The 18,629-nt window shown below is 41.6% G+C and overlaps 2 non-coding genes across 2 annotated transcripts; one reads left to right on the top strand and one right to left on the bottom strand.

Annotated features, from left to right (window-relative positions):
* The first annotated feature begins 6,408 nt into the window (after positions 1-6,408).
* Positions 6,409-6,481, top strand: trnak-cuu (transfer RNA lysine (anticodon CUU)). Its single transcript has one exon. It is a non-coding gene; the product is annotated as a tRNA-Lys (tRNA).
* A 348-nt stretch (positions 6,482-6,829) lies between these two features.
* On the bottom strand, positions 6,830-6,902 carry trnak-cuu (transfer RNA lysine (anticodon CUU)). Its single transcript has one exon. It is a non-coding gene; the product is annotated as a tRNA-Lys (tRNA).
* Between the last annotated feature and the right edge of the window lie 11,727 nt (positions 6,903-18,629).

Here is an 18,629-nt window from a genome sequence, read left to right as displayed (position 1 = left end):
TGAACTGAATCCCCCCAAAAACATGTCCACTGCATTTCAGCCCTGCTACAAAAGGACCAGCTGACATCATGTCAGTGATTCTCTCGTTAACACAGGTGTGAGTGTTGACGAGGACAAGGCTGGAGATCACTCTGTCATGCTGATTGAGTTGGAATAACAGACTGGAAGCTTCAAAAGGAGGGTGGTGCTTGGAATCATTGTTCTTCCTCTGTCAATCATGGTTACCTGCAAGGAAACACGTGCCGTCATCATTGCTTTGCACAAAAAGGGCTTCACGGGCAAGGATATTGCTGCCAGTAAGATTGCACATAAATCAACTGGTCCACGATGGCGTAGCAGTCGGACGTCTTGTCGTGTCGTGTCCCTTGTATATATTGTATATATAGTTTTTTCAACATATTTTTCTTCGCATATCTTTTAAAACATTTAGCTAAACCTCAACTTCTAAATACTCTCCTGCAACCCGCCTCACCCAATGTAGCTATTTTTTTCTAAAGTACTTATATTTACTTCGGATCCGGATCCCCTCAACTGAAGCTAGCCAGCTAACTACCAGGGATCAGTCAGCAAACCATTGCTAGCGGTCTTCAGCTAACCGGTCATCAGCTAACCTTTAGCTCGGAAAGCTCTCGCCAGTTCGAACAACGCGACTCTAACCAGAGCATAACGGACCTATATTTTTTTATCCACGGATTCCCACCGTAAACGGAACATCTTCAGCTGGATCTTCACAACTAGCTAACTAGCTAACCGCAACCCCGGATGATTACTCATGGCTAGCGTTTCCACCCACTTAGCTTGAAGCTAGCCCGGCCAGAGCTCCTGTGCTACCACCAAAGCATAATCCTGGGCTACAATATCCGGACCCACGACCGGTCTATCGATGTCACCGCATGAAGAGGCATAAACAGACTCACCCCATCGCGACACCCCCCAAAGGCTAACTTTCTAGCCTTTGCTATCTCCTTGCTTGCTAATTCGGCCTGCTAACTGCTAGCTTGTTTAGCCCCGGTCTGCTAACTGCTACCTTGTTTAGCCCCGGTCCGCTAACTGCTACCTTGTTTAGCCCCGGCCTACTAACTTTTAGCTTGTTAGCACAGGCCTACTAACTGTTAGCTTGTTAGCACAGGCCTGCTAACCGTCTGAATCGCCGCGTCCCAAACACTCACTGGACCCATATTTACTTTCAATCTCTTTTCGATTTTTAATTTGTTTATACCTTCCGGTAACCTGCCTCACCCAATGTGATACAGAATCGCTATTATTTTACATTTTTAGAACACACTCAAGAACCTCCAGAAGCTAACCAGCTAACTAGCTACAAGCTATTTAGTCATTGTTAGCCACTGCTAGCGGCTTTTACCTTACCTGGATAATACTCGCCAGTCCAGCTTCCCTGCCCCATCCACCGCTTCCCCCTGGACACTGATCACTTGGCTACATAGCTGATGCATGCTGGACTGTCCATTAATCACGGTACTCCATTCTGCTTGTTTATGTTTTATCTGTCGGCCCCAGCTGCACTCAGGCTCTAGGCACTCAGGTGTGTAGTTAATCCGACGCCCCCTGCCTAGTCAACGCCATTTTACCTGCTGTTGTTGTGCTAGCTGATTAGCTGTTGTTGTCTCACCTACTGTTTTAGCTACTGTTTTAGCTAGCTCTCCCAATTCAACACCTGTGACTACTGTATGCCTCGCTGTATGTCTCTCTCAAATGTCAATATGCCTTGTATACTGTTGTTCAGGTTAGTTATCATTGTCTTAGTTTACAATGGAGCCCCTAGTTCCACTCTTCATACCCCTGATACCTCCTTTGTCCCACCTCCCACACATGCGGTGACCTCACCCATTACAACCAGCATGTCCAGAGATACAACCTCTCTCATCATCACCCAGTGCCTGGGCTTACCTCCGCTGTACCCGCACCCCACCATACCACTGTCGGCGCATTATGCCCTGAATATATTCTACCATGCCCAGAAATCTGGTCCTTTTATTCTCTGTCCCCAACGCTCTAGGCGACCAGTTTTGATAGCCTTTAGCCGCACCCTCATTCTACTCCTCCTCTGTTCCGCGGGTGATGTGGAGGTAAACCCAGGCCCTGCATGTCCCCAGGCACCCACATTTGTTGACTTCTGTGATCGAAAAAGCCTTGGTTTCATGCATGTCAACATCAGAAGCCTCCTCCCTAAGTTTGTTTTACTCACTGCTTTAGCACACTCTGCTAACCCTGATGTCCTCGCCGTGTCTGAATCCTGGCTCAGGAAGGCCACCAAAAATTCTGAGATTTCCATACCCAACTATAACATTTTCCGTCAAGATAGAACTGCCAAAGGGGGAGGAGTTGCAGTTTACTGCAGAGATAGCCTGCAAAGTAATGTCATACTTTCCAGGTCCATACCCAAACAGTTCGAACTACTAATTTTGAAAATTACTCTCTCCAGAAATAAGTCTCTCACTGTTGCCGCCTGCTACCGACCCCCCTCAGCTCCCAGCTGTGCCCTGGACACCATTTGTGAATTGATCGCCCCCCATCTAGCTTCAGAGTTTGTTCTGTTAGGTGACCTAAACTGGGATATGCTTAACACCTCGGCAGTCCTACAATCTAAGCTAGATGCCCTCAATCTCACACAAATCATCAAGGAACCCACCAGGTACAACCTTAAATCTGTAAACAAGGGCACCCTCATAGACGTCATCCTGACCAACTGGCCCTCCAAATACACCTCTGCTGTCTTCAACCAGGATCTCAGCGATCACTGCCTCATTGCCTGTATCCGCTACGGAGCCGCGGTCAAACGACCACCCCTCATCACTGTCAAACGCTCCCTGAAACACTTCTGTGAGCAGGCCTTTCTAATCGACCTGGCCCGGGTATCCTGGAAGGACATTGACCTCATCCCGTCAGTTGAGGATGCCTGGTCATTCTTTAAAAGCAACTTCCTCACCATTTTAGATAAGCATGCTCCGTTCAAAAAATGCAGAACTAAGAACAGATACAGCCCTTGGTTCACTCCAGACCTGACTGCCCTCGACCAGCACAAAAATATCCTGTGGCGGACTGCAATAGCATCGAATAGTCCCCGCGATATGCAACTGTTCAGGGAAGTCAGGAACCAATACACGCAGTCAGTCAGGAAAGCTAAGGCCAGCTTCTTCAGGCAGAAGTTTGCATCCTGTAGCTCCAACTCCAAAAAGTTCTGGGACACTGTGAAGTCCATGGAGAACAAGAGCACCTCCTCCCAGCTGCCCACTGCACTGAGGCTAAGTAACACGGTCACCACCGATAAATCCATGATTATCAAAAACTTCAACAAGCATTTCTCAACAGCTGGCCATGCCTTCCGCCTGGCTACTCCAATCTCAGCCAACAGCTCCGCCCCCCCCCCGCAGCTACTCGCCCAAGCCTCTCCAGGTTCTCCTTTACCCAAATCCAGATAGCAGATGTTCTGAAAGAGCTGCAAAACCTGGACCCGTACAAATCAGCTGGGCTTGACAATCTGGACCCTCTATTTCTGAAACTATCCGCCGCCATTGTCGCAACCCCTATTACCAGCCTGTTCAACCTCTCTTTCATATCGTCTGAGATCCCCAAGGATTGGAAAGCTGCCGCAGTCATCCCCCTCTTCAAAGGGGGAGACACCCTGGACCCAAACTGTTACAGACCTATATCCATCCTGCCCTGCCTATCTAAGGTCTTCGAAAGCCAAGTCAACAAACAGGTCACTGACCATCTCGAATCCCACCGTACCTTCTCCGCTGTGCAATCTGGTTTCCGAGCCGGTCACGGGTGCACCTCAGCCACGCTCAAGGTACTAAACGATATCATAACCGCCATCGATAAAAGACAGTACTGTGCAGCCGTCTTCATCGACCTTGCCAAGGCTTTCGACTCTGTCAATCACCATATTCTTATCGGCAGACTCAGTAGCCTCGGTTTTTTCGGATGACTGCCTTGCCTGGTTCACCAATTACTTTGCAGACAGAGTTCAGTGTGTCAAATTGGAGGGCATGCTGTCCGGTCCTCTGGCAGTCTCTATGGGGGTACCACAGGGTTCAATCCTCGGGCCGACTCTTTTCTCTGTATATATCAATGATGATGCTCTTGCTGCGGGCGATTCCCTGATCCACCTCTACGCTGACGACACCATTCTATATACTTCCGGCCCGTCCTTGGACACTGTGCTATCTAACCTCCAAACGAGCTTCAATACCATACAACACTCCTTCCGTGGCCTCCAACTGCTCTTAAACGCTAGTAAAACCAAATGCATGCTTTTCAACCGTTCGCTGCCTGCACCCGCACGCCTGACCAGCATCACCACCCTGGATGGTTCCAACCTTGAATATGTGGACATCTATAAGTACCTAGGTGTCTGGCTAGACTGCAAACTTTCCTTCCAGACTCATATCAAACATCTCCAATTGAAAATCAAATCAAGAATCGGCTTTCTATTCCGCAACAAAGCCTCCTTCACTCACGCCGCCAAACTTACCCTAGTAAAACTGACTATCCTACCGATCCTCGACTTCGGCGATGTCATCTACAAAATTGCTTCCAACACTCTACTCAGCAAACTGGATGCAGTTTATCACAGTGCCATCCGTTTTGTCACTAAAGCACCTTATACCACCCACCACTGCAACTTGTATGCTCTAGTCGGCTGGCCCTCGCTACATATTCGTCGTCAGACCCACTGGCTCCAGGTCATCTACAATTCCATGCTAGGTAAAGCTCCGCCTTATCTCAGTTCACTGGTCACGATGGCAACACCCATCCGTAGCATGCGCTCCAGCAGGTGTATCTCACTGATCATCCCTAAAGCCAACACCTCATTCGGCCGCCTTTCGTTCCAGTTCTCTGCTGCCTGTGACTGGAACAAATTGCAAAAATCGCTGAAGTTGGAGACTTTTATCTCCCTCACCAACTTCAAACATCTGCTATCTGAGCAGTTAACCGATCGCTGCAGCTGTACATAGTCTATCGGTAAATAGCCCACCCATTTTTACCTACCTCATCCCCATACTGTTTTTATTTATTTACTTTTCTGCTCTTTAGCACACCAATATCTCTACCTGTACATGTCCATCTGATCATTTATCACCCCAGTGTTATTAACCTGCAAAATTGTAATTATTCGCCTACCTCCTCATGCCTTTTGCACACAATGTATATAGACTCCCCCTTTTTTTTTTTTTTTCTACTGTGTTATTGACTTGTTAATTGTTTACTTACTCCATGTGTAACTTTGTGTTGTCTGTTCACACTGCTATGCTTTATCTTGGCCAGGTCGCAGTTGCAAATGAGAACTTGTTCTCAACTAGCCTACCTGGTTAAATAAAGGTGAAATAAATAAATTAAATTAAAAAACTTCAAGGAGAGAGGTTCAATTGTTGTGTAGGAGGCTTCAGGGCACACAAGAAAGTCCAGCAAGCGCCAGGACACTCTCCTAAAGTTGATTCAGCTGCGGAATTGTGGCACCACCAGTACAGAGCTTGCTCAGGAATGGCACCAGGCAGGTGTGAGTGCATCTGCACGCACAGTGAGGCGAAGACTTTTGGAGGATGGCCTAGTGTCAAGAAGGGCAGCAAAGAAGCCACTTCTCTCCAGGAAAAACATCAGGGACAGATATTGATATTCTGCAAAAGGTACAGGGATTGGACTGCTGACACAGACAGCATGTAGGATGCTACATTTTTCACCAGTTGCAATTGTAAGGCCTCATTTAAAAAAATACTACTTCTATTAGGCTGTTAAACCTCATAACTGGCTGAGGTAGGCTAAGTTATTTTATATAGGTCTAGGCTCTGAAGAAATAGACTCCAATTAAGCCCTCTTGTTTGTAAAGTCAAATTAAAATGAAGATTATTGTTGAAATGAATTGCCTGACAGGTGTAGGTTTTCTCCATCTGTTGGTGTGCAACACTTGCATTTTCAAATCTGAGAGTAAATAAAACCGATTACATTGATAAGTCACCTTGTCCGAGAGAGATTTACATGGTTATCAAAACGACACAATAGGGTAAGCCTACGCAAAACACAGCCCTTATTTGCAGTGTTTGTAAAATCCACAATGGATCAAGTGAATGGTTGAAAAACCATTGGAGCCATTTCCGTGTTTACCGCTAGGTTTTATGGGTATTATGAGGTGTCCACTGTGGGGCTCAGTTACAAATACTATAACATTTACAATATTTGATTAGTTTCAAGTTAGTAGCCTCTAACTTCAAAACATCTAAAATAACGGAGTACAATTAAACCAACTAAAATAAGAAAATGAATTTAATGTTTTGTTTAAAGTTAAATAAATAAAATACTGAACACTTGTGAGTGCTACAATCAGGAAGGGTTTGGGGAGGGGTAGTAGGTTGAAGGTATACAAAGGGAGGGGCTAGTCCTGTACACACAGCCCGGCTAGCTCAGTCGGTAGAGCATGAGACTCTTAATCTCAGGGTCGTGGGTTCGAGCCCCACGTTGGGCGCTTCCTTTTGAATAGGAAGTGATTTCACAGCCTCCCTAGTGGTAATTGCAAATCCTTAAGCAATGGAATTTAATCCCTATATTTTTCAGTATATAATCAATCTTTAATAAGGATAATTTCTTAAAGTACATATTATGATTAAAAATACTAACACAAATATTTTTGTAGTATTGATGTTTTATTAGTAGTATTTCTCCAACTTAAAAAACTACTAAAATAATAGAGTAAAATTTAACCAACTATAAAAAATAAAATATTAAAATGTATTTAAAAAAAATTGTGAATACAGATGAGTAGTGCAATCTTGTCTATGAGCACAGTGAGGTTTAGAGGTGCAAAAACAACATGCGCCCAACGTGGGGCTCGAACCCACGACCCTGAGATTAAGAGTCTCATGCTCTACCGACTGAGCTAGCCGGGCAACTGACAGAATAAAGGAAGGAGCTCACTAAGAACATAACAAGGACACTCCCCTTCATCTCTCTGCAGTGGTGGATGTACTGTGTGTTTCTTGAGACTTGGGCTTGGGCTGACCTGGAATGTGCTTGTGCCCTGAGACGAGTGAGTGAGTGAGTGAGCGTCTATCTGGGGAAATGAGAGCAGAGGGAGAGCAGCTCGTTCTAATACAATCGCTGCAGCAGGCTCAACCAATACCCCGCTTGTTTCTCTACAGACAGAAGAACTAGGCAATAGTTGTTTAGAGAACGCAGCACTTCATTGTTAGAGTGAAAGAGATGTGCATGCTGGCAGCTACAAATACATTTTTCGGACCACGGATAATAAAAATAAAAAATAAAAACTTGTTATACTTCTATTCGGAAAATTCTCTATTACAATACTAGTTTTGTCAGAGTACTCGGCACACCCCTAGTTGCTAGTTAGTTAACTAACATTAGCTAGCTGGCTAGTGTTTGTCTGGGGAGTTCCATTTGTTGCAGAAGCTTACTAGCTAGCTGACTAGCAAGCTAGTAGCTAACAACCATAGCTAGCTACAGCTCCTCTCCACAGATAAGGTTAGTTATAAAAATCTTTGTTGTCTTTGTTGTTGGTGGCTTGTTCTCTGTTGTCTAGCTAATGAGCTAGCTGGCTAACGTTCATCAGGCAGCTGTATTGTAGCCAACCAGGAGTAGAAAAGCCAATGGGCAAGCCACTACCAGTAGTAGTGTTGTCATACCAGAATTTTGACTTCAATACCGATACCAGGTTTAAAACAATGAAAACAATGGATACACTACAAGAAAGCCAAGGAAATGGTTACAGTAGGTATGGGTCGTCAAGTTATAGCAGCAATCTACCTCACCAAGCAAAGTGAGAAGAATAAGAGCACCATATTGAAGCTACCCAGTAACACCTGTGTGGGTGGTGTTGTCATCATGTTTGACAGTCTCCTGGAGGGGAAGGAGTCTCTCCAAGAAATGGCCATATCACAGTCTGACGATATGGACAGCCCCATCAAGAGGATCCTCCTGGATGATCTATTTTGGGAGAAAGTGGTAAGCAGCCTGAAACTCCTGTAACCTATAGCAGTAGCCATTGCACGGATTGAGGGAGACAATGCCATCCTGACTGATCTTCAGACCCTGCTTGCATACAGTGCCTTGCGAAAGTATTCGGGCCCCTTGAACTTTGCGACCTTTTGCCACATTTCAGGCTTCAAACATAAAGATATAAAACTGTATTTTTTTGTGAAGAATCAACAACAAGTGGGACACAATCATGAACGACATTTATTGTATATTTCAAACTTTTTTAACAAATCAAAAACTGAAAAATTGGGCGTGCAAAATTATTTAGCCCCTTTACTTTCAGTGCAGCAAACTCTCTCCAGAAGTTCAGTGAGGATCTCTGAATGATCCAATGTTGACCTAAATGACTAATGATGATAAATACAATCCACCTGTGTGTAATCAAGTCTCCGTATAAATGCACCTGCACTGTGATAGTCTCAGAGGTCCGTTAAAAGCGCAGAGAGCATCATGAAGAACAAGGAACACACCAGGCAGGTCCGAGATACTGTTGTGAAGAAGTTTAAAGCCGGATTTGGATACAAAAAGATTTCCCAAGCTTTAAACATCCCAAGGAGCACTGTGCAAGCGATAATATTGAAATGGAAGGAGTATCAGACCACTGCAAATCTACCAAGACCTGGCCGTCCCTCTAAACTTTCAGCTCATACAAGGAGAAGACTGATCAGAGATGCAGCCAAGAGGCCCATGATCACTCTGGATGAACTGCAGAGATCTACAGCTGAGGTGGGAGACTCTGTCCATAGGACAACAATCAGTCGTATATTGCACAAATCTGGCCTTTATGGAAGAGTGGCAAGAAGAAAGCCATTTCTTAAAGATATCCATAAAAAGTGTCGTTTAAAGTTTGCCACAAGCCACCTGGGAGACACACCAAACATGTGGAAGAAGGTGCTCTGGTCAGATGAAACCAAAATGGAACTTTTTGGCAACAATGCTAAACGTTATGTTTGGCGTAAAAGCAACACAGCTGAACACACCATCCCCACTGTCAAACATGGTGGTGGCAGCATCATGGTTTGGGCCTGCTTTTCTTCAGCAGGGACAGGGAAGATGGTTAAAATTGATGGGAAGATGGATGGAGCCAAATACAGGACCATTCTGGAAGAAAACCTGATGGAGTCTGCAAAAGACCTGAGACTGGGACGGAGATTTGTCTTCCAACAAGACAATGATCCAAAACATAAAGCAAAATCTACAATGGAATGGTTCAAAAATAAACATATCCAGGTGTTAGAATGGCCAAGTCAAAGTACAGACCTGAATCCAATCGAAAATCTGTGGAAAGAACTGAAAACTGCTGTTCACAAATGCTCTCCATCCAACCTCACTGAGCTCGAGCTGTTTTGCAAGGAGGAATGGGAAAAAATGTCAGTCTCTCGATGTGCAAAACTGATAGAGACATACCCCAAGCGACTTACAGCTGTTATCGCAGCAAAAGGTGGCGCTACAAAGTATTAACTTAAGGGGGCTGAATAATTTTGCACGCCCAATTTTTCAGTTTTTGATTTGTTAAAAAAGTTTGAAATATACAATAAATGTCGTTCATGATTGTGTCCCACTTGTTGTTGATTCTTCACAAAAAAATACAGTTTTATATATTTATGTTTGAAGCCTGAAATGTGGCAAAAGGTCGCAAAGTTCAAGGGGGCCGAATACTTTCGCAAGGCACTGTATGTAAGAGAAGAAATCCGTACTGCCCTGCCCACTTCACCGTTGCTCCAAGCAGAGGAAACTGCAGTTATGAAATACATCAAAAAAGCGTGAAGACTTTTGCCTGAAGCCCATACACGCCGCAGCGTACATGTTGGACCCCAAGTATGCTGGGAAGAGCATCCTGTCTGGTGCAGAGATCAACAAGGCCTGTGGTGTCATCACTAAAGTGTCTCGCCACCTTGACCTGGATGAGGGCAAGGTTCTTGGCAGTCTGGCGAAGTACACTTCCAAGCAAGGGCTTTGGGATGGAGATGAATTGTGGCAGTAGTGCCAATATATATCTCATCAGCCACCTGGTGGAAGGGACTTTGTGGATCTGAGGCTCTTTCCCCTGTTGCCTCCTTCATCCTCCAAATCCCACCAACATCAGCTGCCTCAAAGCGCAACTGGTCCTTGTTTGGGAACACACACACACCAAAGGACGCAACATACGGACCAATACAACAAGGATTGAAAAATTGGTGGCATCCGGGCATATTTTTGTCTTTTTGAGCCTGACAATGAGCCATCCTCAACAAGGTTGGAAAGTGATAGTGAAGATGAGGCCTCAGAGTCTGATGTTCAAGAGGGGGACATTGAGGAGGTCCAGGGAGAAGACATGTAAGCCTGAGAGGAAGACAACCAAAGCATTAGTTTCTAGACTATCATTTTACAGATGTATGTTGAAAAAGTTTTTGGGAGATGTGATGGATCATTGGGGATCATTCAATATTCTCTTTATTTTGTTGTTCAGTGAAATCATCCCATGTGAAGAGTCAACTCATTTAATTAAAGTTCAATTCGTAACTAAATAGTTAAATATATATATATATTGGAAGGATTTAATAATTTGCAATTATGTCTACTTATGATAAGGTAAAAGGTTTCTGTTTCTGTCTCCATATGATATGGTAAATATATCCGATGCAAAAAACATCTACATTTAAATGGTATTAATATGAATTTGCATATATTTCTGAAAATGTCCATATTTTACTGTTAATTCACACCTCTGAGTATTCCCCAAAATGTGCAACCCTACAAATAACATTTTATTTTATTGTGAAAGATGTTTTGATCACATTTGATCACAAATTATGGAAATTTGATGTTCAGTCAACTTTAATGGGTAGTGCAAGTGTATTGCCTAACATAAAAACAATTTAATGTACTCTAATTTACAGTACTGGAGCATACTAAAGGTCAATTTTGATACATGCATCTTACATTTTTTGCTTTTGGAGTAACTGGTTGCTAAAATAACTAAATTGAGAAGACATAATGATGTCGTGTTTTGGTGATTAAATCAAAGTGCACATTATATTTAATAGTATACTTAGATTTTGGATCAATGGTTGTGTGGTGAAAGATGTATGCACAATTATAGGTTTGAATGTAAGACTGGCTGCGTTACAAGTATTACCGGTTTGAAGTTGAAATGTCACCACATACTTTTGAAAATAGCACCAAAGCAAAAAAACAAACAAAAAAAACAGGTGACTTCAATTCGGGTCTTTTTTGTGCAGTTTTATTAAATAGAGAATACATCTACTGGGTTCGATAATGCGACCAAAACAGTCGCATATGCGACCGTTTGACTTGGCAGTGCGACACACATTTTTTTTACTGGTTGCAATAGTGCCAGTGATTTCTTGTTACCTGGTCACGTTAGATTTTGGTTCACAATTCGCTTTTTTTAATCACAATGATTTACTCATACAGTAATGTGCAATTAACCAAAAATATACCAACTTTCTGAAGAGGCAAAGGGAATGCCCTTGTCTGTGTGTGTCAGGGCTCGACATACAGGGACATTTTTGGAAACCCTATGGGGCAGTCGATCATCCCCGCCAGTAGCCTGCTTAGGCAATTATTTATCGAGGCTACATAATTTATTAAAAAAACAGATGTATTCTCGACGCTGTCGTTATGTTGATTATTTATCACACGCGCTGCACACAAGATAATCTATAGATAATCTGTCGGACTGAGAGCGCTCTCAAACAACTGGTTGTTGCATGAGTGAAGACCGACAGGGGTAGGAAAGCAGTAAGATGTTCCAAGTTATGATATCTACCAGTAAATGCTAATGCAAAAACAATTATTCAAACAAGCTATTAAAAAAGTTCTACGTCTTGGTTGAATATTTGCGATGCGCAATTCAGTCATCATGATGCAGCCTACTTTGTAAATCTTTGGGCTCTTTGGTTCTTGAAAAGTAATTTAAGTTATGGTAGACAATTTATAAGTCATACTGATCCAATATCTGTCACTTCATTTCTGATCAGTTTTTATGAGCGATGTAAGTGAATACGTTTTTTATGAAAGACGTAAGGGCTTTGGTTTGTTTCCTAACGTGGACAGACTTCATTAGTTTGTTTGTCAGGAGCATGTTGTCTATATAATCGGGCAATGCCGTAAAAATAATGTGAATGGCAATGCATAATGCCACTGGGTAGGCCTATTAATTTTTTAACTTATTCTTAACCTTTTTATATACAGTGCCTTGCGAAAGTATTCGGTATGTAAGTATTCGGTAGGGCTTTCCGCATCAGTTGAGCTATTCATAATTAAAGGTACAATAAAAATAGCAGGGTAGAGGTGCTATTGTTATTGACGTTGCTGTATTTATGATATGATAACTAACAACAGTTTATTTTCCTGTAGATTAAGGAAGAACAGCTCTGAGATCCCTAAACAAGAGATGATTATCTGGCTGTAAAGACTTGAAGATAGGCCTTATTTGGAGCACTGTACCGCCTTTACCCAAAGTTATTTTATAGCATATGAAATTGATATTTTGGTCAATAAATCATCTTGATTACTTTGATTTCTACAATTTGTGCTATGGCTGTGCATAAGTGTTATAAAGTGAGTGATTAGTATTTATAACTAATAAAACATGAAAACAACTCATTCTAAAATGTCTAGAAATGTCTTAAGTCGGATGTCTCAAGACATTGGTATTTCTATGGACTGTCTTAAAGACGTCTTCATTTTCTAAGACAAGTCGTAAGACAGGTCTCTAAATGCCTCAAGACGTCTTAATTTATATGTCTTTAGACATCACAGGGAAGGAATATCAGGGGAATCTCCAAATCAACCTGGTCCCAGAGCATTTCGTATTATTCTGTACGTAAGTCCGAGGCACGCCATTTATTATGATATGTTATGCTTCGTATGGTATGTATTCATTTGTCGGTGTCTATCACTCATTTTGTATGACAGGTTACAAATTACTTTTCAATTTATGTTTTGAGTTTGCAAAACATAGAATATGTTTCGAATTAGCAAAACGTATGATATTTTATGAATTCTAGCTAGGTGGCCAACGTTAGCTAGCTGGCTAACGTTAACTAGGCTATGGGTTTAGGGGAAGGGTTAGCTAACATGCTAAGCAGTTGCAAAATAGCTAAAAAAAATAGTAAGCAGTTGAAAAGTTGCTAATTAGCTGAAGTTGTCCTTGATGAGATTTGAACTCGCAACCTTTGGGTTGCTAGACATTCGCGTTATACACCCGACCAAACTACTTTCATTTTTGCCTTAAGTAACCATCGGTCTTATGTACCCATACCAAACGTCACATATCATACTACTGTTCGGGATTTACATTTAATATGGTGCGTCTAGTCTATGAGACCAGGCTTTCCCAAAAGAAAGTGAAAGTTCTGTACTTTTCTGAACTGAGATAAAGGGCTCACTCGGCCATATAAATGGGTAGAGGCAGCGTACCACCATTCAACTTCGAAGAAGACTAAGTAGAAGAATAAGCTATATCAGACAGATTCTTACATTTACAAAATGGGTGGAATCTACAGTTATTTATACCCAGAGGTAAGTAACCTACATTTTACTATTCATACTAAGATCCTTTCTGTTGGCAACTAGTCTGTAATCTGAAATCTATTTAGCAAAATTCTGAGAGAACATCCACAATTTCATAATTTTAAGGTGCCCGCAAGCATGAATGTATGCATTCCCCAAACCATAAAATGCTAGACTTACATTTAAATGCATTATTTGTTGTTTTTCAAAAGAGATACATGATCAGGAAATATAAGGGGAATGGGAAATCCTGTATGATTACTTCTCACTTATTAGAGTGAACTAACTTAGTCTGTTTTGCCCCAGTCTTCAGGGGAAATCACAGTTGTCACTCAGACAGAGACCTATCAGGACACAGACAGGTGAGCCTAGAACCTAGAATCTCTCTCTCCTTGGTCAAGTCAATCAAATTAATTTACAAACCCTTTTTACATTAGCAGATATCACAAAGTGCTTTACGGTAACCTGGCCTAAACCCCAAAGTGTAAACACTCCTGTCTATCTTTCACTTTCCCTTTAAGTAAACTTCCCCTATCCCCACCCAGGTCACCTGAGCAACAAGGTAATAACACAGGGGATTCCCAGCCGTCAGGGAAGAGCCATGTTGGCCCTCAATTAGAGAGCTCAGACAGGGAGGGGAGACCGTCTAAAATGTGGGGGGTCTATCCTTGTGGGGACCTAAAATTCCCCCAAGTCATTTCCCAATGAGGACAAGGGCTATTATAAATGTAGGGGTTTATGTTAAGGGTTAGAATTAGGGTTACGGGTTGATGTTAGGGGTTAATGTTGGGGTAAGTGTTCGGTTTAGGGTTAGGGGTGAGGGAAAATAGGATACTGAATGGAAATTCATTTTACATAACGTGTGTGTGTGTGTGTAAATACCCTGGTTTAAGCCTTATCTCTTTTACTATTGCTTTGAAAAGTGAACATCGGTTTCTGTCCACCCAGGTCACCAGAGCAACAAGGTGATAAGACTAACACAGGGAATTTCCTGGGGGAATCACGAAGTGCCTTAGGTGTAAGTAGGCTTAACTCTGTATATGACTGAAACAAAGACCAACTCAAGGAAATTATGTTTATGAGTGTGGGGTTTCCCCCTAATCAAAGCAGCTGGTTGGGTTAACATTTAGGGGAAATAGTTAAGGGTTTATTGTTTTTATATTACCACCACAATATAAACCTTTTTAAAATTATATATTCCGACTTGTTTATAACCCCCGTTTTTCTCTTGATTATTAAATATCTGTGTGCTCTTTTTATTAAGGCCAATGACAATATTGAGGATGTGGACAAGTTCAATGTCCTTGTGAGGTGTGCGGGAAAGACCATGGACATAGACGTGTTCCCTCTGGAGAGAATAGCAGTTCTGTTGGAAAATGCATGTCAACAGGCAGGAAAGAAATGCAGCACAATGAAGCTTGTTTACAACGGTAGGCTATCTATCCACATGATGCATCCTTATGAGTTAAAGCAGCAGGCCAGTTGTTTATTTCATATGGATTGTTGTTGTTTTGTTGTTGACCGGTGTAGAACAAGGTCATGAGAATCTTACATAGGCTAGGTAATTCACAGTTAAACACTTAGCTGTAAAAGTATTGTATACTAAGATATGAATGGAAATGGTCTTTCTTTAATAATAAAAAACAGCTTCTAAAAGATTGGTTTGATGACTTCTGTTTGCAGGGGAAATGCTGGATGAGAGCAAAACAATGAAACACTACAAGCTACGAAGAGGAAACTCAGTCAACCTCATTCATGCCTGTTAAAAGTATGTAGCCTAAGTTAAATGTGTTACTTATTCTTACTGTTCGTGTCATCATAGCTGCAGAAAGCAGAATATAATATAAATTGGTATCTTTGTGTCAAAACTGAGAAAGGCTATAAGATGCACTACACATAAATGGTATTACATAGTATCATTACCTACAATTTTATAAGCTAATCTTTGAGTGCTGGTGCCCTAGCATTACATTGTAAAAAACTATTGAGGCCCTAGACGCTAGCATTACATTTTACCATTAGGCCTACCTGCAATTTTGTCCTGTCTATTTGCTTTTAACAATAAAACTGATATTTATCCAGACTTGTGATAATTGTAGGCTACTTATTCTACAAGATCACAATGAATATTCAATTCGTATCATTTTAAGAAGCTAAAACTAATGCAAGAAATCATCAGGATACAACAGCAAACTAGATTAGAATAAAATATTGAGCTAACGTTAATATGCCTACATGGTTCCCTGACAAAAAGGTGTAGTCGTAGACCAGGCTTAAAATGACCACTAACACAGCGAAACGTTGAAATTTAGCCTACTTCATAATAAGCCAACTTACATCTAAGACCTAGAAGGCCAAATTATATTATTTCTTACTTCAAATAACTTACAAGTTGTTACGTGTTTACTGAGACATAAAATGTCAAGCGAAAAAAATGGGGGTCCTATAGGCCATTTTTGTGCGTCATAAACGTAATTTTCTTTTACCAAAGCACATTAAACACTAATGCAATTATGCTAGAGAATTGTTTGTTTCTAGTTCAAAATGAGTCTATATTTACTTATTTTCTAACTGCTTACAAGCTTACCTCGCCTGGCAGTTTAGGCTACCATTTGAACTAGTCAATGGGGGGGAAAGCCTGTAACGTTAGGCCCTAGGCCTAGCTCATACATTGTTTGTGCATCAATAACTACAACATTTTATTTGACCAAAACATGTTAAAACCTGAATGGAATTATGTTAATTGTTCAAAATGTGTGGAATATTTTTCACTTTTGTCATATTTGTCGACTTTCTTTACCTGGTTGGCTACGTGGATATGGGGCCTACTCCAGAATGGCGCTCTTCTCCCAAAGCGCATTGTGGTGGGTTTAATCCAAAACCCGAAAAAGTTGTTTTTCATAAGTAGCCTAATTACTATGCCCAAATAAAAGCAGATTAAGCGTTTTTTTTATACCTTTCCTTATATGCTAGTTTATAAGAGGGAAATTACAACAATTTAAAAATATTACAATATGGCCTAATGATTCAGTCTATGCTATAAGCTACTAAAACTATGAAATAACACATATGGAATCATGTTGTAACCAAAAAAGCGTTAAATATATTTTATATTTGGATTCTTCAAAGTAGCCACCCTTTGCCTTGATGACAGCTTTGAACACTCTTGGCAGTATCTCAACCAGCTTCATGAGGTAGTCACCTGGAATGCATTTCAATTAAGAGGTGTGCCATTGTTAAAAGTTAATTTGTGGAATTTATTTTCTTCTAAATGCATTTGTGCCATTCAGTTTTGTTGTGACAAGGAATGGGTGGTATACAGAAGAAAGCCCTATTTGGTAAATGACCAAGTCCATATTATGGCAAGAACAGCTCAAATAAGCAAAGCGAAACGACAGTCCATAATTTCTTTAAGACATGCAGGTCAGTCAATACGGAAAATTTCAAGAACTTTGAAAGTTTCTTCAAGTGCAGTCGCAAAAGCCATCAAGTGCTATGATGAAACTGGCTCTCATGAGGACCGCCACAGGAAAAGAAGACCCAGAGTTACCTCAGCTGCAGAGGATAAGTTCATTAGAGTTACCAGCCTCACAAATTGCAGCCCAAATAAATGCTTTACAGAATTCAAGTAACAGACACATCTCAACATCAACTGTTCAGAGGAGACAACATAGATCAGGCCATGTTCGAATTGCTACAAATAACTAATAAAGGACACCACTAAAAAGAAGAGACTTGCTTGGGCCAAGAAACACGAGTGGTGTACTGGTGGTAATCTGTCCTTTGGTCTGATGTGTCCAAATTTGAGATTTTTGGTTCCAACTGCTGTGTCTTTGTGAGACGTAGATTAGGTAAACAAATGATCTCTGCATGTGTGGTTCCCACCATGATGCATGGAGGAGGATATGTGATGGTGTTGGGTGCTTTACTAGTGACACAGTCTGTGATTTCTGCAGCGATACGCCCTCCTATCTGGTTTGCGTTAAGTGGGACTATAATTAGATTTTCAACAGTTCAATGACTCAACACACCTCCAGGCTGTGTAAGGGCTATTTGACCAAGAAGAAGAGTGATGGTGTGCTGAATCAGATGACCTGGCCTCCACAATCACCCGACCTCAACCCAATTGAGATGGTTTGGGATGAGTTGGACCGCAGAGTGAAGGAAAAGCAGCCAACAAGTGCTCAGCATGTGGGAACTCCTTCAAAACTGTTGGAAAAACATTCCAGGTAAGGCTGGTTGAGAGAATGCCATGTCATCAAGGCAAAGGGTGGCTACTTTGACAAATCTCAATTTATTTTAAGTTTAAAATGTTCTACTTTTACCCCCCATTTCATGGTATCCAATTGGTAGTCGCTGCAACTCCCGTACGGACTCAGGAGAGGCAAAGGTCGAGAGCCATGCATCCTCCGAAACACAACCAAGCTGCATTGCTTCTTGACACTTAACCTGGAATGCCACTTAACCTGGAAGCCAGCCACACGAATGTGTCGGAGGAAACACCGTACACCTGGCTACCATGTCAGCATGCAAGTGATTTGTATCTGACAATTTTGAGTCTGCAATCGAACCCACAAATGCTGATGCTCCAGATACTCAACTAGACTAAAGAAGGCCAGTTTTATTGATTCTTTAATCAGCACAACAGTTTTCAGCTGTGCTAACATAATTGCAAAAGGGTTTTCTAATGATCAATTAGACTTTTAAAATGATAAACTTGAATTAGCTAACACAACGTGCCATTGGAACACAGGAGTGATGGTTAAAAATAAAACAATTTGTACCGAATAAAAAATACAAGTTAAATGTGTTTCCATCATATTTTCAACTCTACTAATGGTTTCCTTGAACATGTTGTGCTATATAGCAATTGTGCCCACTCTGGTATTGGCATGTGCACTCTAGCCAACAACTCGCAGATAAAGGGTGCACAGATAGCCTACATGATGAGATTATTACGGCAGCTACAGGCTGTGTTTACATATTCGCGAACCACCCATCACTATATAAAACTCTGATGAGATTAGAGACGCGTTGGTTTTGATCAATTTCCACTGTCCTCCAAATTGCTGAATCTCATCCTCACGTCAGCTACAAGAAGC

The sequence above is a fragment of the Oncorhynchus clarkii genome, chromosome 21 (assembly GCF_045791955.1).
Source record: "Oncorhynchus clarkii lewisi isolate Uvic-CL-2024 chromosome 21, UVic_Ocla_1.0, whole genome shotgun sequence".
NCBI classification, from domain to species: Eukaryota; Metazoa; Chordata; class Actinopteri; order Salmoniformes; family Salmonidae; genus Oncorhynchus; species Oncorhynchus clarkii.
Note: the sequence above shows the minus strand (reverse complement) of the source record. Positions and strands in the feature narration are given on the sequence as shown.